Genomic DNA, 26,041 nt, shown 5'->3' on the forward strand with positions numbered 1-26,041 from the left:
CTACCCCCACCACACCTCATAATGTGAAACAGATCATGACAACGTAACAATTTTAAAAGATTTAAAATTGTATAAAGTCCTTTGCAATAATGTTAGAACCAAGAGGTTAAATTATTATTACAACGATTTTGATTAAATAATATTAATTGACAAACGAAAGAAGGATTTTGAAAAATATGCACGAAAAAGAAGATTTTTTTTGTTTATAAATAGCATGCGTGCTTTCTTTGGAACATCTAAATGAAGTTAGGTAAATTGTAAAGAGACGCTAGATACACTTTTCCCATATGTCATCTTGTCAAAAACTTATCTGATAGTTGTACTTGGGTAATGAAAGATGGGAAAATAGGGGTCAGAGTCGAGTCGCCGTTTTCTGATTATGATCAATATGCGTTCGTCAAGGAATATTGTAATATAATTATTTATGTTGATAATTTATGGAACTTGTTTATAGTATGAATGGGAATATCTTTACTTCGTTTGTTATTTGAAATTTCTTTGAATAAATTAATATTAAATAGATTAATTTTTCTTAGAATATTTATTGGAATATAGTGGTATACAATTTATTCAAATTTAAAAGATATTTATTAATTTTTTCTATTGATAATAATGATCGAGGTATATTTGTATGTAATAAAACTTAAAGAAAATTATGAGCAAACAGAGCAGTATACATAAAGGTAGATTAATCGCTGAAGATAATATTCAAGGGTAACAGTCTCATTTAATAAATATTTGAACGTTAATTAACGTTAATTACCCGCCAATAAATGAAATGCATGAAGACTAACCAAAAATAATTATGTCTGATTTTTATTTTTAAAAACATTAACAAAAATTAAAACCCGAATATACTTAATTAATTATTTAGTAAAAGTGTTGCGGCGTAGCCCTTCGAACGAGAATAATTTTCAGTCACGAGCACTCGATATCGAATTAATTAAAATGAATCGATTACACTCTCTTTTTCATAATTAATCAAAAAGTTCCCGATGAACATGTGTAAAACACGATTATAAAAACCACAAATACAAAACGGTCGGCTGCCAAACTTAATTGGAAGGAACAAGTTGAAAGTAAGGGCATGGTCAGACCAATCGATTCAACCACGAATGCTTTGGGCGTTCCAGAATATCGGGCTGGTTATGATGCAAGTGGGTCGTGGGACTACGAGAAAGTATCTTCGTGAACGCCGGATTGCCGGAACTCTTTGAGAGGAACTTAATGGTTTTTTTTTCTCGGTAAGCAATGGAATGCTACACGGTTGGTATTGTAATGATTGTGTAATTGTGATAGTACTTTATTTAAGGTGAGTTATTTTTGTGAACATGTTACGGTATGTTTTGATGAATGTGTTCTCTTACTTTCTTTTTTAAAAACATATTTTCTTATTGGAGAAAAATTACCATTTAAATCGACCATTCCAATTCAATACATATTCTTATAAGAAGAACAGTTTTCTGTCTACAACTGCACATAATATTAAATATTTATTATATTAAGAGAGTTAATTAAAACGATATGATGATGATGTAACTTGCTTTCTCTTATAGTTTATAATATATTAATATTGGTTATAATGTTTATAGACATGCTATAAAAAGCTATAAATGTTAAATATATAATAAGTTTCTGCTGAAATTAAAAATATATTTAGGTATTATATTAAGTATGTCATTTCTTTAATAACGTCATTACTGTCGTATTATGATAGAAATACCTAGTATTACGATTACACGAGTTTTGGTTTTTTCTTATAAAAAAAGAAAAGAAACCCGTTCAGAATTCAGTCTTTAATGAACTCCTCATTTTCTAAAATAATCTAGACGTGTCATCAAATATTTTATAATAAATGGAAATAAAATAGTTGAATTCGTGAAAAGTTATAGGCATTATAGTAACATTCTTATAGTATTTGAAAATTCACAGATATCTCGTGGAAAAGGATCTATCTGAACAAATACTCAACACGGATAAGACTGGACACATAAATAAATGCGGACATATAAAAAGATAAAAAAGTTTTCATAAACCAAATTATTTCATGTCGATAAGTTTATACATATAATGTTACTGTTAAAATTAAAACACTTTTCAAAGATTTTAAGGAGGTAATTACAGAAATATCAATCTTGTTAAGTAAGCAACGCATACATAGTTTTGATAGTCATATATTTTAAGTGTATGACTTTCGATGTCCTAAGTGAAATTTGAAAATTAAAAAGAAAATTAAAGCGCACTGGTTAGTGTGCAAAATAAAACAAAAAAAAATGTAATCTTGATAATATTAATATAGAGTTCGAACTTCAAGGATTGCTGTTACAAGGCAAAGGTATCCATTGCCTTAATCATGAATAAATCAGTAAGTAATTCACAATATGAAGTAAACGTTTGTATAATTAATTCAGAGAGTTGTCTTAAGCTGGGATCGTAGTAGCAACTTTTATGACCGCTACGCTAAACTGTTGTCTAAAGTTTCTTAGTAATATTACTTAGAATTTTATGCTTACATCATAAAAACGTTTCTACATTATTAAATACTTGAATTAATCATTTCTATGTCATATTTTCCGCAAAATTTTGATTCATAAATAAAGAAAATATGTTTACAATATATACTTTGTAGATAAATATTCTATTTAAGAAAATTATTGTAATTGTAGCAGAAGAATATGGAATCTGACTTATTAGGATAAGATTATTATGTTGGTACTTTAAGCTTACCTTTTTACCTGCTTTAATCTGCATTAAAAAGTACCATTAACGAAATTTACAGTCAAATGAAAGAATGAAAATATAATATTATAGAACAACATTTTCTACTTATTATATACTTACATACTTTTAAATTGAAAATAAATGATGACCCAGAAAAACGCATGTAATAAATTAAAGGGTACGTACAGGTGTAATCGATTGTAGGTGAACAAAAAAACAGGTGTGTGCTAAAAAGTCTATTAATTGCTGGCCGACTATAATTTTGATAATATAATGTTATGACTGTTTTAAGAAGAAACTTCAAAGCTAGAGTCATTAGTAATTTTAAAGATATATTTTGATAGTAAATAAACCAGTGATGGATATTCAAAATTAAGAAAAACGAATCATGTATGTGTTTTGTAGTTCAATTTAAAAAAAAGCCTTAAAGCTAGACAGGACGCAGACATATCAACGTCTCAGAATCTCGGCGTATCTCAGCCTCTATCGTCCCAGTGCGTTGAACCGTAACGAAAGTAAGAGTCGATTGCGACAATGAACGTCTGAAATGCGTTGTATTCAAATTGATGAATGAAGAATCGTAATTCAAGTATTAAATTTAAATATCTATCCGATTTTTTGACTTTTGAATTTTAATATAATATATAAATATAATAAAAGAAAAAATGTTTTAATTATATATTTTTTTAAATAAAATTTAGAAACACACATGTTATGTTATTTGAGCGTAAATAGAAATAAACTTATTTGCCATTTCAAATGCAGTGAAACTTGCGAATTTCACGTGTTTTATTTTTATTTGTACATTACCAATAATGCTAAGCTTGAATGAGTACCATTTAAAAATGCCAATTAAATATATGATAATAATCTGACATATTGTAAGAGCAAACAAAATACTCTCAAATGAAAGCGCTCTCCGTGTTTACACTTTCACCGTCCAAAAACGTTAAGAGGACCCGTAGGTATTACATCTCACGTAAGATTCATTGAAAGAATGGGACGGGTAATCAGCTACCTCATGATAACGGTCATTGAACCTTGGTTATTTTGTACACGCCCCTGAAAAGTTTGTAGTGCTCTTCCGTATCAAACAAAACATGTTTTAGAAAAAAGTAAAAGAAACAATCAAAAAAAAAAATTTTAAACATTAAAAAAACGTTGATTAATTAATAAAGTTAAACAGGAATTATAAGTCGAGATTACTAGAGACTAACTTTTAGATGTAATTTAAATATTTGGTTATGTAATTATGTTTGCAATTGAATTAAGTTTATATTTTCTATTATATATGTATTTTAATTTCTTATTTGTTAATTTATAACTCAATTATATATAATCCCTCAAATAATATATTTAGCATTTAAATATAGAGTCACTCAAATAATATAGTTAACATTTTAATATAGAGTCACTACGAACTAGAGTATTCTAAAGAACTAATATGTTCTCTTAAATTAGAACAATTAGCTAGGCAAAACACTTAATAATATTATATTATACGGTAATTTTAATTTACACAACTAAGACACTCCAAATTTTTTTATTTTTACCTCTTAGATGAATCGATAGAATTTTGTAGATATTGTTATACATATCAAACAGGTAGAGATATTTTTAAAACCTTTTCAATAATGATTCATAAATCTCATCTGACCTAATAAATCCCGACTATATGGGATAGCGATATCGTTCACATACAATCCTAGGAAGGTAACAGTCATAACATTAATTACAGCAGACAATGCCTTGGGAACCCGTTGCGTTTTAAACCCAAAGACCCCATGGCACACATAGCTGGGTCATCTCCGGCGCTTAGAAAACCACTTGAATAATATTAAGTTCTGATATCTTAGTCGTAAATTTTACGATTTCGAGAAGCATACGCAAAATGTTAATACTGCTTATATTAAGATGTCACTATTCTATTGGAATATTTAGGAAGTTCATACCTGTATTTATGGTCATAGCTGAAAAATACCGAGTGATAATGGACTCTTATGTTTCATGTTTTTACAGTCGGATATTTGGAATTATACTTAAAAAAATATAGCTTCCTCAGTTTTAATACACAAACAACACTCGGAGAATATTTTTACAAGAACATTAATTACACATTATACGAACGGAATAAATCAGTGTTTCAATCAACTTAGTGAACGGTAAGAGTAGTCGAAAAACGAAAGTAGAATCGATCTAAAATCGCCGAAACATCGAGTTTGGATCGGATTGTGGTCAGTCGGTCGGTTACTTTCACCGACTAATTAGTGATACGAGTATCGATGTTTTACGCCAAGTCAATGTCGATATCGATATTTATAAGCGTCTATTAACTGAGCTGGTATTTGAGGCCCGACCACCCCTAGTGGGTGTGTCGTAGAACAATATATTTGAGGCGATTGGTAGTTCAGAATGATTGTACTATAGTTACGAAACTACTGACAAAACAGTTGAGTAATATATACCTTTCGTAATATTTACCTATATAATTTGAGCTATTTAAAAAGAAATATAACAAGGTAAATAACAGAATTTATTTCTTGGAAATCGATATAATGAGTAATTAAGAATAGTAACTATTCTTGCAAACTTGTAATGTCGACTAAATTATAAGACTGAAGATTTGTATTGAAAGTAATGCTAAAATAATTTTATTATTTTTTTTTACCACTATCGACAAATCAAATGTTACATCACTGTCAAAGGCTCGCCGCGGCAATGCGCGGGCGCCTTGATATTCGATTGGGCAGTCGAAAATGCGCATGTCAAAAGTGACATGTACATAACTGAATGTTAATTAGTAGTATCGGAGACTTCAATCATATTTGTTATAAGAAGTGCTTATCCTGCGAGCTAGAGACTGCTCTATATGGTTAAATTATTTATTAAAAGTATAAAAGTGTTTAATTTCTTTATTATGCAATGATGATGATAGTATTTAATTTATTTTATTAAATTGAAATCTTACGTAACACCTTTGGAGGATCCAAATGCACTTTGAAAGTTACTTGAAACACAAAATGGAACACAAAATGGAGCCAAAACAAAATCAAAATCTCATAGATAGCATAGCATTATTGGTAAATATCATCATCATCATCATCATCACAGCAGCCTTTCGCAGTCTACTACTGGACATAGGCCTCCACAAGCTTACGCCAAAAATGGCGTGAACTCATGTGTTTTGCCCATTGTCACCACGCTGCGCAGGCGGGTTGGTGACCGCAGGGCTGGCTTTGTCGCACCAAAGAAGCTGCTGCCTGTCTTCGGCCTGTGTATTTCAAAGCCAGTAGGTTATCCCGCCATCGGTCGGCTTTATAAGATTCAAGGTGGTAGTGGAACTGTGATATCCCTTAGTCGCCTCTTAACGACACCCACGGGAAGAGATGGGTGGCTATATTCTTTAATGTCGTAGCCACACAGCGCATAAAATGGGCAATACTGGTTTATATATTATAAATTATTCAAACAAGTGTGATCTACTGTTCAAAGGTTGCCTGTAAGAAATCATAGTATTAGCGATAGACACCTTTTGCAGTTGATCGTCTTTTTCACAAATGGAATGATTTAGAGTGTATTTATTTTTGTACACTATTTTGTTTTGGTGATACAGAATATCAAGTCGCATATTCAGCTAAAAACTACTATACTCAAAGTAACGAATAACTAATTAACATCCATTACTAAACTCACAATAAACTCGTGCGAACGTCTCATTCAAATTTCACTTTATGTTTCAATTGTGATAAAAAAGTTTGTGTTCTGTGTGAAATATGTACACTTCATTGAATAACAAAAGATCGTTTGTATATGCCAATTAGAAGCTTGAATGCTTTCCCTTATCTCACGAAAAGAAACATATTAACAATTGAATTTGAATCTTAATGCGTTTAATTTCAGTACCGTTTTCTTTGCAACAGTTTTCGACTTATGCTTTTTTGTATTAAGTCGAGATTACGAGAACATCTTTATTGTGAATCAGACGTGCAATTAGCCTTCAATATATGTAATTAATAGCTAACACTTTGGTGTTTTAATCAAAACTGACCTACATATAGGTAAAAAATAGTGTACTTCCTCTCAATAGGAATTAACGGGAGATTTAATTAACATTTTAAATAAATATTTAGCCATCAAAAACATTTTATTTTTATTTTTTATGAACGTTTTATACAAAATATGTTTATAATATTTGCACCATAAACTGCAGTATCATCACTTTACGATATGTATATGTAAATTTACAAATTATGTAAGTATTTAACTTTTATTGGTTTCTGTTGTTTAGTTCTTTGTATTGTTTATTATAACTCCTATAAAGGTCGTGAATATCTTAAGGGTTCTTTTAGGAACTAAACGTCCGCTGTGACATCATACAAATTATGTTTTGACACTTATAAAAGAGTTTGTTAAGAAATCTTCTAACAGCTGAGTTGCGTAATTAGTGAAAGCAAATAAATGTCTATAAGTTTAAATTAACAACTGATAAATAACCCATATGATAATTGTATGACAAATGTAATAATTGTAATATATTTTTTACAATTTGTATTAATATCCCTCTTACCATGTGAAAAGGCTCTCGATGTAGAGTCGAAGAAAGCTGTCGTGCAACCAGCTCTGTCAGTGACAAAGTCTAAGGGCTCATATAGAGATTACTAGTGCCGTCTTAATACCGATTATTCTTCACAGATTGTACGTTAGTAACATCAAGCTTCAGTAATAGTTTATTTTTGGACGTAATTAAAACAGCTGTTATTATAAACTTTATATTTATATTATTGTTTATACACATACATCATGATATGTATACATTTTTGACGTCGTTTCTTGCCAAACTAGTTTTTTCTTAATGAGAACATAAGCTCAATTAGAAGGAGAAATTTAAAAATACGGTTTTATTGTACTACACGGTCCGCGCGATTTTATCTATGTTAATAATTACTGCTCTACTTCTAAACCTAAATTAAAATATTTCGTACCCTTTAGCCATAGGTTCCAAAAAAAGAAGATATATTAAAAATATGGCACTTAAAATGAAAAGTTCCGACCTGGTAGCAATATCGATTATAAAAGAACGGGACAAGGTCGGTAGGGGCGATAGTTATATGGGTCACCACAGGCTGACCTGCTCCGCTAAATATATTCCAGGTAAACCCATTCTTGATAAATGTCAAGGTAAAGTTGTGCCTATTCTGTATTATTAAATAAGTAATAAAATTCTAAGGAATTTTAAGAAATGAAAATAACTCTAATTAAGTAAACAAAAGCGGAAAATGCTCAAAACAACTTGTTGATGCCTAAAAATGTACTTAGCAATCACCCGTTTAGCAAACACCTGAAATAGAGATTCTTGAAAATGATTTCTTTTCTGTACGAAAATTAATAACCGATTACCTTTTGAGTATTGTTTGCGTAATTAGCGCACGTACGAAGGCTTAATTACATCACTACCATTTTTATACTAATATATTCAAAGTTCCCATTCAGCCTTCAGCATCCCACTGCTGGTCTTAGACCTCTTTTTTAACGAAGGAGAAGGATTAGAGCGTAATGCACCATGCTACTTCACTGCGGGGTTGGAGGATATGTTTCCTACTATGATTAAAGATCACTCTCAGGTATTTATGATAACAATTGGGATCGACGGCTTAACTTGCTCTTCGAGGCATGGTGGGGACCCACAAGGATAGACATCCTAACCGGAAAGAAACATTTATACAAATACAAATATCCACCCCGAGTGGGAATCGAACCCGTAAAAGCGGTTGTTATATATTTAAGGTTAATAAGTACACAATAAAAACATTAATTTAACTCACACCATGTTTGCCTATGAATTGAAAAGAAAGATGAATCAATTTTGATAAATGCGTGAGTTACAATACTCGTACTTTCCTAAACATACACAACGCACACATTGACATGAAGGTGCTAATTAAAAAAACATAAAACGACGTACTTGACATGATTGTTGATTCGATTGGAAATTCCACTCCATTTGTCATGACTGACAACAGAAACTATTGCGATGGAACGTTCTAAGAAACCCTGTCATCTGGCCTTTTAATTTATATACCATTCATTGGACTCATCGCCGCAAGAAACAACTGTATTCATTTTTAGCTATTATTGATTTTTTTTTTTTGTTAACGTTATGTATTAATTTGAATATCTCAAATTGTCTCTGGGTTTTAAAACATTTGTCTAGTTATTTTAATGTTAAGAAAGAAAAATATTAAAAGCTACCGTTTGGTACGATTAATGAGCTCTATTGGGTCATTTCGGTTCGTAAAAATATTACATTTAAATGAATAGAAACATCGCATTTTTTATTAAGTATAATCGTTCTACTTAAGACTTGTTCGCTAAGTGCCTATATCCTATATTCGTATACCGTTGATTTTAAGTATACATAAACAACTATTTTTTATGACCTTAAATTTTTTATCCGAAATTTTAATTAATTTTAAATTTATTAAATACTGTTAATCACTAATCAGTCTTGATAAGCATTTATATATAACTGTATTTTGTAAGTAAAGAAAATAAATCTCTTAAGAAAAAAAAAAGAATTTCTGTAGTTTTTGTTGTTTCCAATGTATATGAATATTCTATTAACATATTCTATTGACACCAATATAATGTTAAGTTGCGTCTCCTGCGATGTCTTGACTTTCTCTACCGGCTGGCTACTTCGCGTACGGTTTTTATGATAGATTAATGGGTAAGCTATGGGTTACGACGTTCTTAACAATAAACTATTTTGCCTTATTTCGAGTTTTCGGTGTCAAAATTACGAGTACATTCCGACAGTAGTTTTATAGACTTAAATCATTGATTTTATAAACTAATGTTTCGAATAATGTTTCTCAAAACGAAAAGTAAGTAAGTAGTATGTTAATTTTATTAATTTTACTCAAAATTCGAAATTTTTAAAGGAAAATAAAGTCAGTTTTAGTATACGATGATTTGAAACTTAACTAAAACATTAGAAAAATTAGAAATATTATAAATCAATGACCTCAAGTTTCCAATGAAGTAAATAGATACAGAGTTTGTCGAGAAACAAATTGAGTTCAGATAAAATTAAGAACGATTTCGAGAACGAGACTTGCAAAATTGCTGTGATAATTGTTACAGCAGTATGATGATATATATACAACGTATAAATGACCTAGCATGTGTGCATACCATGATGTGCAGTCCTATGGGGTCTCCCCACTTTACCTCGGAGAGCACTGATACAACTGATAGCGATCGTTACTCATAGTAGGGAATATGTCCGCCAACCCGCATTGGAGCAGCGTGGTGGATTAAGCTCTCATCCTTCTCCTACAAGGGGAAAGAGGCCTATGCCAAGTAGTGGTATATTACAGGCTGAAGCGAAGCGTCAAATGACCTGATTTTTTAAATTCAACTTAGGATTAATAAACATAGATATTGGATTCAATGTTCAGGATCAACAAAAAGTAACGGTAAAAAATTTGATTCATGTATTGCATGACTTTGAAAAGACATTTTAATTATGTTTTTTATAGGTTGACGATCCTTAAAGGACTTAATTTTTTTTTTTGTGGTATATGAAAATCAGGGGCTTGATCAGCCTACATATACAGATACGCAGACTTAATATGTAGAAACGGATTTAAATATAAGTATATAATCTCCTGCTCAAAAATGTAGACGTTTTATCATTTTGTTAAAAGAGAAAAGTTTAGAACTAATTGAAAATGAAAACAAATTTTTCCTTGAAAAAGGAACATCGAATGAAAAATCTCGATACATATAATTAGTTGTATTTATAACCTTAAACGGAGAAAGCCCTACAAAAAAAAAACCGTCCGGGACGCTCGCTATCGGCCCGGCCGGAGATGAGTTTCTCTTATTAACGTAACGATTAAACAGCTATTAACCGAATGCCGGCACATGGCCGCCATGCGAGTTTCCTGTTTACTTGACTGATGGCGTGTTCGTTGATGATTTTACCCAATTACACTTAATTCAATTTGCCACGGCCTGTTTTTATTGCTGTGACAGATGGACACTCTAGCAGGCTTTATTACGTTTAATTTCTAACATTTATTTTGTGTGTGGGTTGTATATAAATAATAGGCATTGACTGTTGTTTATACAAAGGCATCAAAAATCTATTAAGTCACACTTTTTATTAGAGTATTCAATAAAAAAAAAATGTAAAATAAGTTAAGAAAACAATCGACGAAAGTTGTTTTATAAAACAAAATATTTCTGAAAGAAATCCAAACAAAAAGGAGACAAAATAACTGTAAATGTAATACGACCTATGACATCGCGAGCAAAAATAAAACACTAATGACATGTTACGTTATCTTTATAACACGCTGTATTGAGGTCATTATTGTTATTCCATGAAAAAAATCGGCAAATAACGCTGTCGAAGTATTATTGCCCCGACAAATTGTTAATTCAATTTTAATTGGTCAATATTTATTCGATACGAGCTTGATAAGCGAAAAATTGCGGTCTCTTCAAAAAAAAATATTACGAACCGTCAAGCCTGGGAGCTTCTAATTAACCATGAAATTCAAATTGTTAAAGAGTTGTAAAGAGGAGACTTAGTTCGTTACAAAACTGCACTTGTATTGTATTTTAATGCAGTTTTATGTTTTCGTACGATTGTCAAGCCTTTAAGACTATCAAAATCTTTTTTTACCAATTACAATAGCGTTGTTACTAGAAATGAACTATATAGGAAAATTAAATATACAAAACCCTACTAATTTTTTATATTCAGTTCTATTTATTCCTTTAAATTTTGGGTAATTTATGTTAATGCGTAAGTTTACTGTCATATGAGTAATGGTGTAATACCTCGTGGAATACAATAGCTCTACTAAGATTCTGTCAATAACACTTCTATACAAAGATGGTACCTTCTCGTGTTATGTTTTTCATGTTAATTAATTTGATTATTCGTGGTTAATACAGAGGTACAAGGTAGCTCAATGTAACAAAAATTTGCTAATAGACGAGTATGAGCATTGCGGAAAACTGGGATGCTCCGCGTGAACTTCGGGGAGGCCTATGTCCAGCAGTGGACTGCAATAAGCTGGATAGAGAGAGAGAGAGAGAGAGAGAGAGAGAATATTCTTTGCAGGAGTAGTGGACGTATTAGTCTATAGTTTGTGAAATTAGGAAACCCAGTAAAAAGCGTAGCAGACTTCGAACCAGTAGAATGACTCAATAAGAGTCGCTGGGAGCCGCTGTATTTTAACGCTATGATACCGCGAGTGTTGGAGACTTATGAAATTTTCTAGAAAGACACGACGTGAGCGAGGGAAAGAGTGAAAAACTTTTTAATGTTTAGACCGTGGCCTTAAGATTCGTTTTATGTATTCCGAATTTCAATCAAGGAGTTATCTGGGTCAATGTGCCTCAACTACGATTTTATAGTTATAAAACTAACGTCTAAATCGTAATTACTGTTACCGCTTTTAATATTTTTAATGAATCATAATAATTATAAAAATACTAAGAATTTATGAAAATGTAATTTACTGAATTTATATTTAAAAAAAAAAAGAAGGCACAAGAGGCTTTCGTGGGAAATGGAAATGTTTTACTTACTATTTTAAAAGACATAATATGAGCTTAAAATTTAAATATATTTTTAAATAGCGTCAGTAATTTAAAAGATAGTTTATATATATGTAGAAGCAGCTCTAAAACTTTACTCTATTACTTTACAACTGCAGATTATATTTCGCAAATCAAAATGTAACAATTATTTATAAATACAAAAAATGATAATTTATTTTTTAATGGTATATCTTAACTTAAAATTTAATTTTAATATAGTATACTTATATCAGTTATGATTTCTATAATATGAGTGAATATATAAATGTATATATATATACGCACACAAACGAACATAGTTGCGGGCGTTGAGTTGTGAAAGTGGAACAAACAAACAAATAAATACTTTTAACATTTTAATATTTGTAGGATATTGTAAAAAAAAGTGTCGCATTTACGACAACATATTACATATTTGAAAGTTTCTTGGCTGTATTTATCAGATTTTATTTTTAAATTAAAAAAGCTTTTGAAAATGTTATATTTTTGTATAAACTACTTGTATTCTAATAAATAACATAATGTTATTATTTTTATTATAATTTGTAACTAACTAATGATAGAAATTGAAACAAATGTTAAACTATTTTATAAAAGGAACCAAACCATAATCATTAACAAATACATAATAATAACCGGCACGTATTACTACTCGTATTGCATTGAATGTTAAGTTTTATAATTATATAATTATTCATGTCACATTATATTATAATATAACTAACATAACAGGGTAAGTTATATAATAAAACAATGTTTTCGGTACTTTTCAACCGACATCAAAAAAGGAGGAGGTTCTCAATTCGACTGTATTTTTAATGTATGTTACCTCAGAACTTTTTACTGGGTGAACTGATTTCGATGTTTCTTTTTTTAATCTAAAGGTGGTGCATGTCGTGTGGTCTAAATTAAATTTAAGTGAGCTCTAACAATTACTGTTTGAGTTATCTCTAATGACACGTATTTACTTGACTATTGAATTCGTTTTTATTTCGTTTGCGAGCAAAGACTCTAGAAATAGACAATAGATTAGAAATTATATGAAATTATATGAAATAATAGATCGATAACCATTGTTTACACATTTGATGAACACGTATACAGAAATCGATGGCATTATAATTAATAATCATATCGTTTAGATATGTATAAATTTATTTACTAGCAATAAATATGTTTAAAACACATTTATCTGTTCCCGATGTAGGCATCTTTAAAACTGTAACTTCTGTTTTAGGTAACAGCCAACTGATATACACATTAATGATATACATACTCATAAATATTATACCCAAGCTCAAGGCTGGAGCGAAAATTACGACCTAGGATCAGAAATTATTACGTATCATATTTGCAGGCACTAAAAGAAATTCTTAGACGTAGTAGATACTAGTGGACTTACACACCTTTGAACCTCCTACATTGCTACATCGTTTTATTTTCAAATAGTAAAATTTTCTGCAATAAATGTTATATTTAGAAAAGCACAAATTAAATGAAGTTATTGATATTTTTTTGTTATTATTTATTTCATTAAACACTTACATTTAAGTCCTTTTTTTGTAGAAGTCAATGAACTGTTGACGACTTTGAGTTATAGTTTTTTTTTTTTATATTGAAGTTCTTGGCTATATTTTTTATTTTGATATATATTTTTTTATATTGTAGTTCTTGGGTATATATATATATTTTTTTATTTTGATGTAAAAGAAAACAAATTCGATAAAGTAACAACTTTGAGTCGACTGGATTTTGGATACTGCTTATTAATGTTTGGATACCATTACGTATTACTATTTTAAGTTACTAAGTAATTAGATTTCATAAATTTCAATTTACTTGAGCTAGAAAATAGTAGATTTTAGTCGAGATAGTTACATACAAAGATTGGTTATCTTAATCTATTATAAGTTAATATAGAGACTATAGCAATTATAGAGCATTTAATTAGAATACATTTTAATTATTGGATATATATTACTTTATCATTAACTGTGTATAATCGTTAAGTAATAGGACGGCAGAACCAACGATGCAGAACGTCGAATGTCAAGGCTGGTTGAGCTCACAATGTCAATGAGCGGTTTGTTTACGCAATGCGCGTGCGGCGACCGTTGCGTAGCTTGCTACGATCCAGAGACCTAGTTCTGTAGCATGCTCTTAAAGGATTCTATAACAACAATAATTACAGCTACAAATGTAAATGGAGTAACATTCATATTGCATTTACATCGTTATTAATTTTAACCATGAAAATTATTTACTTTCTTAAAAATTACTTTATAAACATTAGAATAAAAAATGTAGATCACATTATGAACAGTTAAACATAGTCGTACATTTAATTATTCATATAATTATGAACTTAAAAATATTATTATTAAGACAGTTTCATTAGAATGGTTCGGCTAAGTCAGCTCATTATGTAAAAGTATTCAATAGAGTTAATTTCATTTATAATGCAAGAGTGAGCATGCGTCTCTTTGACCTACAAATCTGACGTTTTGCTCTGAATATTGCTAATATTAGACACATTTCCCGCCACTGTAATATACTGAAAACGATCAATTTACTATTCACTATAGAAAGAAAGTACCCACACTCACAAGATTAATAAAAGAAGACACTTTTACCATTTCACTCAAGCACCAATCTCTGCTGCTAGAAGAAACCTTATTCAGAATATAAGAAGTAAGATTAAAGAAAACGTACCGTATGATCTTCCTAATTGAAACGAACACCACACACAAGGTCACAGTTCTCACAGTTATCGGTCCCACAGAATTGAAAATAAAATTGAAATTAGCTGGCACGTGCGTTTACGATTGGTTTTCGTACGCGGCGGTGCGCGCGCGCCGGACTGAGAGTGACAAGTGGTTACAGCGCAGGTGTCAGCCTCCCTCTAACAAGGTCGGGCCCCCTCTCTACACACCCATTTCACCCGGAGAAAGTCTGCCTACATACATACCAAATTTTCGAACTGATTGAGTCGGAATTAAAGGCCGTGTGATGAATGAAGCGAGAGGTCAGCGTTGAAGGTTCAACTTGTACGTCTGTTCCTAGACATCCGATGATATCGTTCCGTGCTGATTGGAAATTATTACATAAATTAGCAAAGTAAAATTTCAAGCAAATTACATGTATATACATTATTATTTTCATCTGAATCCCGTAAGTATTTTTTATTGCAGCGTTGACGCATTTTTAGTTTGTTAAAATATAAAGACTTCCTCCAAATTAAATAGAATCAAATTAGGATAACATACTGGTAATACCTTAAAATTAAGTTAATTCTCAAAAATTTTCTACGTGTAATTTTATTTTATAAATAAATAAATAAATATCTTATAACATACACACACGATCGTCTGTTCCTATGGTAAGTAACTATGCTTGTGTTACAGGTAACAGGCGACTGTTATAACTATTTTTTTTTGATAAATATACAATGAAATAATACATAATAAATATATAAATACAAATATTACACCCAGACTCAGGCGAGAATCGAACTCGCTACCCGCGGAATAGAAATCAGGGCCACTACAAACTGCGCCAACGGGCTAGTCATAATCACGGGTCAGTCACGGGTCTATTTATAGCTCAATAATTGCATTATATTAATATTTGACAAATACTAAAATTAAATAAAACAAAAAATAAAAGTGTCAACATAAGAGTAATTAATTTCCTAGAAATTAAAAACATACTAAAGTGTACTTGTAGTGCAAAGTACAGTTAGACATTAGCATCGAAACAATAGTTTGTTTGGTGCTACTGAAGACTGGGAACATCCACAAAAGGTAACACTCAATGTAACGTGCAGTTCCACTGCTTACCTACTGTTCGTAATGGAAAAGTTATATCAGTAAAGTTAGAAAACAGAAAAATAAAGAGTGGTATTGTATATTGTAAAATATACTGAAACTTTTACAATTAAGCATTGATATGAAATAAATAATAGGATCACTATTACGTGTTTCAAAATAAAACCATTCAACGACGTAACATCGTATGAACGATATCGTAATAAATTTTAAGAGTAAGTAAAAATAATAATTAAATTAGCACGTTGACATTAGTAGCACTTAAGAACTTTTAGTTTTTATTTTAATCATTGCATAATAGTTATGTGTTTTTAGTAGTAAAATATTGCTGATACTAATACATAAATATACACTTCTCACAAAGCGGCCAACTACAGAATGTAAATCCTGAGTAAAATATTTAAAAATATAGTCGATGTCTATATATATAAAATATATGTAATATAATTTTGTTGATTTGTTTTTTTTTTAAACGCCCAGACAATGACAAAAATCTGCATGCTCTTTACAAATATTTGTCATGTACTGGGATCTGCTGCTATAAGTGCACCATTCAATTGTTATGAACACTGCACCACTATATTGTTAAACTAGTAGATTGATTTCAATTAAATTAAAGGAACTATAATTATGAATATTGTTTCAATAACGAAATAAAATTCACAAAAATCTCGCGGAGAACAAGTAGTACGTACTCTTTAATCATTCCACCACAGAAATATTACAATTATGTGTACTTTCACGTTATTGTTTTAAACGAAATAAGGTATAATAAAAGTTTATTAACGTAATACGAACATATAATTTGCACTTCGAAAACAATTGTCCCACAAAACTGTAAAATGAAAATAACATGCAATCGTAACTTCATCAATTATGACGCGGTGACTTCGAGATACAATTGCGTTCCGATTATAAAAGGTCATAACTGACCATGAAATGGTCAATTATAACATTCGTATAAGTCATTTAAATGTTCAGAAAATAAATATTATACGATTTCTGACCTAAGGGCGATTTTAATTTTCGGGTCAATATTTTTGTTTATTGTGACATTTTGAATGTTATTAGGTGAAGGCGGTTGACTTTTATCTTTAAAAAGATTAAAATATTTATAATTTTTTACATTTATTATTTTTAGTTTAGGTACTATATAAGCCTATAACATAGTTATGTATCATACTTTTGAGTATAAGCCTTATTAAGGAGAACAATTGGAACACCCACCACGCTTGGTCTAATATGATTAGCTATGATTTATTTATTTTAAAATAGTGAATTATTAAGAACTTTAAAGACATATCTATAATTTTCTTTCATGTAAATTTAACTGATTTCCCAGTTCCCCTTTCACCAAAATGTTATACACACTATCAATACATAATCTAATCTCCACCTAACTGAATAGTGTCTTCAAATAATACGATGTGTTAGTAATCAGTGAATATGACGGATTGTTCGCCATTCATTCTATCAGTAGCGTATCATGAGCTCGATTTTATCTCTGACGTTATCGATAATCTCGGAGTAGATGTTGAGCGGTAACGAATTTTGTACGTCTCATTAGCTGCACGTATGAAATTTTTAAGTTCGTTCATTGTTAATTAGATCCATTCGTGTTCTTATAAACTAACGCATTAATAATCATTTTACTGATGGCATTTATTCAGATAGATAAAGTGTATATACCTTAAAGTTTTTTGAAAAAACTTGAGCCGAAAATTTGATTTTACGCTGACTTTTACGAGACTCTTAAACGTTCGTTCGTTAATTAGAATGCGTAATAAAAAATACTTGTAATCTTAATGTACCTACTGTGACAATTCAAATTAATCTTCATTTAATTGAAATAATATTTTATATATTATCGTTTATAATAATAATAATTATGTTTGCTGGAAAACGAAAAAAAAACCGACTTCAATTACATCGACAAGTAATGCGATGTAGGTAGACGAAAAAATAGTCAATTAAATACGCATTATCAAAGATTACTCATAAAGTTGTAATCAGATCTCAATGAAATTTAAATGTGACCACATGATAAATATCGCCTTTGGATTAAGTTAAAAATCATCAAAATTGGTACACCCAGTAAAAATTTATTGTGGATTTTCCAGAGTTCCCCTCGATTTCTCTGGGATCCCATCATCAAATCCTGGTTTTCTTCATCATGGTACCAAACTACGAATATCCCCTTTCCAACAAAAAAAGAATTATCAAAATCGGTACATCCAGTAAAAAGTTATGCGGTATACATATATATACAACAATCAACCGTATAATACAACGTAGGTCGACGAAAAAAGCGTCAAGTAAAAACGCATTATTAGATATAACTCGAAAAGTAGTTGTTAGATCTCAAATAAATTTAAATGGGACCAATTGACACACACCACCTTTCAATTAAAAAAAATGTCTAAATCGGTCCACCCGGTCAAAAGTTCTGACGTAACATACATAAAAAAATACAGTCGAATTGAGAACCTCCTCCTTTTTGGGAAGTCGGTTAATAAATTAAAAATCAGATTATTAATAATTAATGTTATGCTATATTAATGCTTCATACTTGTATATTAAGGAATTTTCTACTGCAGTGATCCTATCAAGCTTTCAACTAGATCCGTTCAATTCTTCACGATGCTATGGTCATGCTGGTTTTATTTTATAACTATGTTGACATTATTAATTCCATTCTCGGACAAAAATATTATTAAAAAAAAAAAAAAAACAATCATGCGCCGGATTTTTATTTACATTTAAAAAAAACATAGAATGTCGCATTCGATTTTGAGTGGTTATTTTTGCGTATAATCAAAGATTCAGACAGTTAGAAATAAAATTTAAAACTTTTTTTACATCATTCACTTTTCGTTCCTACATACTATATTTTATGACTGAAAAAACAACATATCCATTAATTTTCATATCTGTCTGTAACGAGTTACAGTACGAAATTGACAGTAACTTCTTATTCTACGGGACGGTTGCGAGTAATCGATATATATTTTGTTTTTTAATTGTGTATATAAAAGACAGAATTGTGATCGAAGCTCTATACAAATCGAATTAAAAAACTGTTAGTAAACAAAACCAAACATACAGATAGTTTATTTAATCGTTCATAAATGAGAATTATAGTATATATTCTTAAATATCAATTATGTTCAGAAATATTTGTATTGATTATATTACATATTACATATGATATTAAATTTTCGTACGTAAATTCTTAAAAATATGTAAATTTTTTGGAAGTTAGTCACTTATTAATAGCTACATTTTTTTATGTTTCATTCTACGAATAAAAATGATCTAAGAGATCTATTCAAATTAGAAAACTTTAAAGATCTACACTAATATGACTGCAGTAGGATAAATAGTCATCTCCTAGAAATGTATGGGTCGTATCCGGGCGCGGCAGCACGCGACATACGCACGTACTCTAACTACATACGCTTAGAGAAAGTGCGATATATTTCTGTGACTCAAGATGTGTAGTTTCACAAAACAACGACCAACTTTGTTATACTAAATATGTTTATGCTAGCGATCCTTTTTCTAACTAGCCCGTTAACACAATGATCCTGCTGTTTGATCCGGGGGTTGTGGTTTCGATTCCTATCTACAGTGGTTAAATATATATCTTTATATTATGTATATGTATATTTATTACAAAAAATAATTATTGTATCTGTATCACCCGACTGTTACATAAAAGACAGGCATCAATTGCCTTTCTACCTTTTTTTATCTTGTTACTTACCTTAGGAACAGACGTCCCTATTTTTATCTTAAACATACGTAATACAGAAATATAAGTAAATAGGTAAGAAAACTTTTCGTGTATACAATAAATAGCAAAAAATTATATTTTACTATTAAAATTTGGACAAGCGTTTTCCATTATATACTTAAGTAAATTAGGCTTACAATTACAAAAGTAAGAGGATGTTTAGCAAAATTTCTGAAACAATATAAAATATCATCAGTAAATTGCACCTGTTTTTAGCGCATGAACCAACAAGCTCGTACGCAAGCCAGTGACAGCCCACTTGCGCGCATCCTACTAGCGACCTTGCGGCCGACATGCGCCCCGAGGTTTCACTTCCTCTGCGCATTACTGAAAAAAGTCTTGATTTATCAGTGTATATGTTTTACACCTGTATTTTGTCCCACTTAACGCACACATATAAAACTGTACTTATTAATGTATGTTAATTGACGATTAAAAAAATAGAACAACGATTAAGTTATTAATTAGAATAAAAAGTAATTGATATTATTTATAAGTTTTGTCAGTTTGTCTGTACATCATAGCAGGTATGTAATAATGAGAATAATCGTATTAAAATAAAGACAACTTCATTCGATGCCCTACAGTGGTGTATTTAACTTAATTTGTTTGCCAAATTATTTTCCTATGTTTTTCTCTATAATAGCTTGAATTTTTCTTATCGTCGAACAAAATCCGTCGGCTTTTTTCTTATGAGGACTATATAATGATTAGAGCTTCATAATTTTTTTACGATACCCTTTTTCGCCGCCGATATAAAACATTCTGATTTACAATGTGGATTATTTAAGTAAAATAAATATGCTTTTAAATATATAATGTTATTAATGAACCAATTTTTTTTTTGTCGTAGACAAAACAGTTTGCCATCACTAGTATGTAGTGAGTTAGTCTTAGACATGATTTAATTTGATCGACATTATTTAGGAGACAATTTTCGATATGTCGGATGTACATAATTTTTTTTGCAAGCGTTTTTGTCTTGCGTCGAAGAACGCTTGGACAAGGTCGATATTTTTTTATCTAATGTACGTTTTCTCACGAGTGCCAAATTAGATTTCACCTTCACCGGATGCATTGTGTTTGACAATTTGCTTAAAATACTAATAAGAAAACATTGGCCTAACTTGTTTTAGAAAATAGTATCTAATGACCAATAAAGGCCTAACGTTTGTCATTAATTAGAAACGGGTTTCCGAAAACAGAAGAATATGATTTTGTCCTTCGAAAGAATTTGATGAAAAGTTTATTAGCATATATTCGTGATTAAAGTAACTAATTTAGAGCATCTTTCTAGATTTTTTAATTGGACGAGATAATATGTTGAAAGCTTTAAAAATCTGATGATTAAAATGAGGGTATAACCAAAAAAATATGTCAAAAAAAGTTAAATTTAGATAATATTTTCGTTTATGCCCACGTTAATATCATCAAAATAATATTGAATGAGAAAAGTAGATCTGACTGTTTGATTTATTTGCTCCTGAATTCACTCTAAAAATCTGAAAGTAGGTATTAGACATTGGGTAGGTTCAATGTTTACATAGCACAAATCTTCACGATGTTGCGTAATCATTTGTTTAACTTAACGAGTAGTTTAACACTTTCTTTTTAAGTATATCGAAGCCCACGCAGGCATGGCCGCGGGCAAAAGGTCGTACTACATAAGTCGATACAGGACATACACGTTCATAGTAACATTAATGTAATTAAATTTTGCGAAAAAATGTGCTCTAAATCGACTTTTTTATAAGTAATTATTTGCACATTTAATTATCGTTTATACGGTCATTGACCTGAACTAGATTTTTTAACACATGCACACATACAAATTAACGTAATAAGAATTATAAATAATAAATGCTATAAACTTATTTGCAATAAAATTTAAAATGCACGTTTTTTTTTAATTCATTACTAAATAATACTGTTTTCAAGCAGTATTGTGTTCCTGTTGGTGAGTAAGGTGACCAGAGCTCCTGGGGGGATTGGGGATTGGGTCGGCAACGCGCTTGCGATGCTTCTGGTGTTGCAGGTGTCTATAAGCTACGGTAATCGCTTACCATCAGATGAGCCGTACGCTTGTTTGCCGACCTAGTGACATTAAAAAAAAATACTAATATAATAAAAACTTCGCTTTTGAGTATTTTTGAACATATTTTTAGTAGTTTGTTTATTAAGAAGAGTTATACCACTTATAAAAATTGTTATCTTACATGTAATAATATCTTTAATATTAACTCTTAAATGGTTCAAAATTTAATAAGATTGAAACTGCAGGAATTGTCTTGTACATAATGACGATTTTGTACTTCCTAGAGTATTGTGAAATTTTAATAGTTGGGAATATAATATGTTTCTTTAAAAAAAAATATTTTCTTAATCACATATTTTTAACCGACTTCAAAACAGGAGGAGGTTACTCAATTCGACCGTATATATATATATATATATATATATATATATATATATAAATTTATGTCCGGGGATAACTTCGTCGTTTATGATATTACTTGACTTATATATGATATTCGTAGTTTGGTACCATGATGAAGAAAACCAGGATTTGATGATGGGATCCTAGAGAAATCGAGGGAAACTCTGGAAAATCCACAATAACTTTTTACTGGGTGTACCGATTTTGATAATTTTTGATTTAATCAAAAGCCGATGTTTATCATGTGGTCACATTTAAATTTTATCGAGATCTGATAACTACTTTTTGAGTAATCTTTGATAACGCATAGTTACTTGACTATTTTTTCGTCGATCTACGTTGTATTACTTGTCGATGTAATTGAAGTCGGTTTTTTTATCGTTTGTCTGCAAACACTCAATTATTTTATTTACTTAGTCATACACTTTGTATTTAATGCATTGATAGTCAGGCCAATTATAGGTATACGTGTTTTATTTTCTTTTCTTATTTTAGTTTTGTATAAACATTTTTTTTTTCATTTCTCTCTCTTTTTCAGATGTCTTTTTCTGCATTATACATGATTCCATGAGTGTGATGAGTTCAAAGAACAACTGCCCTGCGTGGTGTGTACTCCTTGTTGGCGTCTACATACCAGCGCGGCGGTTTGCGGGTTCGATTCTTGCTCGGGATAGAAATTTGTATTTACAAGTATTCCTATCCGGTTTCGATATCTATGCTTGTCGGTCTCCCTACCGTACCTCGGAGGCCTATGACCAGCAGTAGGATGCTACAGGCCGAATTGTGATCCTTTAGCCTGTAACTGCACTGTATAATGATAAGAATTTATTAATCTGTTATTTTTTTTAATTTATACGATATCACTGTCTTAGCTACAATAGGTAATTAAAATAATGGGTGGTAAAAGAAGAAATGTCGAGTAAATTTGTGTAGTTTATTTATCACCTGTCATTCTTGTTTTACACTGAAGCATCAACAATGTTTTCTTCGCTCTTTCTAAATGTAAGTAATTACAAACTCGACGACGGTAATTCATATAGTTAATAGCGTTTCGTCCATTTGTGCTAATGCAATACTTGCAAATGTACCTCCATGTTTATCAGTAAGTAAAATTCTGTTAGAGTACTCTGGTCAGACACGGTGCCTCTTCTTTAAAGAAAGTTGTGTGTGGGTAATGTAGGAGCACGGTAAACAAAATAGGGTAAATATTTCATCTTTTACGATGTATGAAAAAATTAATAGCTTTGATAACGATAGCTTTCATATGTAACACAAGAAAATTCTTTTTGTAATCTTTAAAGTGGTGTATTACCCAATTTTTAGGGTTAATTCTCTTTTGCATGTATTATAAATGTTTATTTGTATTACTTCCGTGAGATAACTGACTTGGTAACATTACAAATTACAATGAATTTTACGATTCAAATCATTTTTAATGCATCAAAAATTATTATACTCGTATGGAAATATATACATTACCTTTATAGTACGTGACATTATAATTAATATATGTATAATAAATTAAATTCTAAAAATATGTACAGAGATAGAAACAAAAGTTCACATTACTATTATAAACTAAAACATATTCCACCGATTTTGAAATTATTTAATTCTCTTAATTATAATTATACAATTTTTTTTTCAAACAAGCTACTACTAGGTTACAACAAAGTGTCCGCATTTCAAACTCAATAAGCCCTTCATGTTTATCGAGCCGTAAAATAATGTTTATTCAAACTACAAACTGCAATTTGCAAATTACACACTACAAATTGGAAATTCCATTACAATTCTATTAATTAAGCTATATCAATAATCTAACAGATTGTTACTCATATAGTATGATATTTAATAGTGCATTTAGGTTAGTAGCAACTGCAATTAAAAATTAATAAATTTTATTACATATTATTACAAGTATATGCGTAAACTCATTTAATGGCATTGCATTATTAAATGCAAACAAAAACATAGTCATTGTGTCATCGTTAAAATCGTTCTCAACGAAGTATTCACACATTCGTTTTGATATAGTTATGTGTAGATAATGATACGTAATAATTTAATGCAATACTTAATACCATCGTCACTCAAAAACAGTCATTTTTTTGCTCAAATAATTAAATGCATATTTAAATATCTTAAACACTATGAGATGCTATATTGCTCAAAATACTAACAATATTCTCGTTACAAATGATCTACTACATCAAATTAATGCCAAGTACTGGCACGACACTGGCCTGATAGATTGTGCCGCAATCTGTCGATAAGGCGTTACAACAGCAATCCGTATAAGACGAAACGCAACATACCATAACAACCAGAAGACTATCCATTTTAATAAGAACCTTGAAACTACCACATCCCCACTCAGCAACTCATTCATTCTCTGCTGCATAAGTTGCCTCTTCGCTTCGCTTCGAGCAAAGCAAAGTGGCAACTTAGAATGGAAGCGATAGTAACATATAAGAACTAAGAGCCGTCAATGAAACTCAGTCGCACAACTGAGATCCGGTTTGTTAATGATGTCGCCGCGACCAACTTTTGTTTCAGTACAAACCTCGTGTACGATAAAGACATCGTTCTTAGCTGACAAAAGCCTTAAGTCACAATAAAATAGAAACAACTTAATACCTTCTTGCGAACAATTTAAGGAACAGTATTGAATAAAAGAAGGTGTATAGCTGAATAGTGATGAAACGGATGAAAATGTGGAAAATGAATACAGAAAAGGAAACCTTATCAAAAGAAAGAAAGACGCATTTTGAATTGACGATTCGGTGGTTATAGTAGCTCAAATGACGATGGTGACAGCTTTTGAAAAGAGTGAACAAACTAGTAAAGCTTATTGTGCTAGTTTACGGATGAACGTCGAGGTTAATATCTACTTTGATTTTACACCAGATTGCTATCGACGGTGGCGACGGAAAATTCCCAAAGAAAAGAAAATGACGAAATTGATAAAACAATAGCTTAGGATATTCCAATACTAGGTAACAGGATTTATATTTTGATTTTTATTTATAACATAAAGACATATTTTTATGTATTTACGAGAATTAAACAAAATGCATGAAAAATTATTCATTATATGTTTTTCTTTCATTCTTTGATTTACATCGTATTTCAGGATGTGAAATAAGAATACCATAATTGTTAAAAGATTAAATATTACATAATATGTTAGTTAAATCATTTTAAATAGTACAAGAAATCACATATTGACCTTCATCTCGTACATTTATTACTTTTAATAATTTTGAACCTTATTTTATAAAAATATAGATGATATTTTTCTATTTTTTTACTGTCCGGTCACTTTCCAATATGTCAATAAGAGCTTTCGTTATCTGTGACCAAACGTTTTGTTTGCTTTATATGTTTGAACGATTTACTTCTAAATTGTGTGGTTTCCAAAACGGAATTGAGACTTGAGTTCTTATGTATATTAATATTATTTTATACAAAATAAGTTATTAGAAATACGTTTAGAGTTTTATCGCATGATTTTTCTCAGAACTTCACAGTGGAATTGCACATTTGTGTCGTAATTTTTAATTCTGATAAGATGTGTGTGCAAAATTAGTTTAATTTCGTAATATTTATTTTTTAAATTTAAATAATTTTAAATCT

General features: G+C 30.3%; 1 long non-coding RNA gene across 1 annotated transcript; it reads left to right on the top strand.

The window, feature by feature from the left end:
* The first annotated feature begins 16,080 nt into the window (after positions 1 to 16,080).
* Positions 16,081 to 23,321, top strand: LOC123657552. Its single transcript, XR_006743725.1, has 2 exons — positions 16,081 to 16,145; positions 22,941 to 23,321. It is a non-coding gene; the product is annotated as an uncharacterized LOC123657552 (long non-coding RNA).
* Positions 23,322 to 26,041: the final 2,720 nt, after the last annotated feature.

This window comes from Melitaea cinxia, chromosome 11 (assembly GCF_905220565.1).
Source record: "Melitaea cinxia chromosome 11, ilMelCinx1.1, whole genome shotgun sequence".
Classification (NCBI taxonomy): Eukaryota; Metazoa; Arthropoda; class Insecta; order Lepidoptera; family Nymphalidae; genus Melitaea; species Melitaea cinxia.